We start from the raw sequence: 976 nt of genomic DNA, 5'->3' as shown, positions 1-976 counted from the left end.
TCCACGGATGTTTTGAGCATATATATCAAATAGTTCAAATCAAATTTAACTGGCTAGTACTCCATAATTTTAATTGGGAAAAATAGAGGCTATACATAGAAGGAGGCGGTGGCACACTTGAGCTCTGTGTTGAAAAGGGGAAAGTTAATTTTATGGAAATTAATAGGCCCTTATTAGCATTTCATGTTTGAAATCAAGTATTGCTTTACTCGCTAATAAATATACTTAAATAATCTGTATTAACGCTCCAACCACATCTTGGGTTACACTCCTCTCGGGCCCACTTTAGATTTTTAAAAAAAAAATCTAAAATGAGCCCGTGTACTGTAGCTGAGAGAGCGGGTGTGTCCCAAGGTGTGGTTGAGAGTGTGTCAGTAGTGTTTTCTGTCATATATTACCATCTAAAGACCATATGTATGTATTAGGCAAACATTAAGGGCATGGAGTATCTTTTGAAAACCAGAAGAAAAGGTGAAGTAAAATAAAATAAAATATTTAGTGAAAAAAGAAAAGAAGCTGAAAGCGAAAAAAAAAAACTGCCTGTAGAGGTAATGATGAAGGCCTTTTTCCGTAATCATGATGGCCGTGGTCGTCAGCAGCATCACATTTGAGTCAAAAACCCTCATCATCACACCAATCTGCACCGAATACCTCAACCAAAGAATCAAATCCTTCAAAAAAAAACAAAAACAAAAAAAGGGGGGGAAATTGAACTAACATACAAGTAGTAGTTAGATCACATTATGAGGAGATAATTAAAAAAAAGGAAATAAAGGAAGAGAGAAAGAAGTTGGTTACCACGAGACGGATGGCGATGGTGATGCAGTTGTCATGGAGGAGGTTAATATTAGTAGAGGAAGGAAGCTATGGATATTGGGGGGAATGAAGCCTGGTCCGAGATCTATCCATCAATAATGCCTCATTCTAATTAAAGTACCAAATATAAAGTTGAAAGCACTGAATCGGCTCACGTATA

At 36.7% G+C, this 976-nt stretch overlaps 1 long non-coding RNA gene across 1 annotated transcript; it reads right to left on the bottom strand.

Moving 5' to 3' along the window:
- Nucleotides 433–970, bottom strand: LOC109822782. Its single transcript, XR_002242267.1, has 2 exons — nucleotides 799–970; nucleotides 433–671 (listed from the first exon to the last, which is right to left on the bottom strand). It is a non-coding gene; the product is annotated as an uncharacterized LOC109822782 (long non-coding RNA).

Source organism: Asparagus officinalis, chromosome 8 (genome assembly GCF_001876935.1).
Source record: "Asparagus officinalis chromosome 8, Aspof.V1, whole genome shotgun sequence".
Classification (NCBI taxonomy): Eukaryota; Viridiplantae; Streptophyta; class Magnoliopsida; order Asparagales; family Asparagaceae; genus Asparagus; species Asparagus officinalis.
Note: the sequence above shows the minus strand (reverse complement) of the source record. Positions and strands in the feature narration are given on the sequence as shown.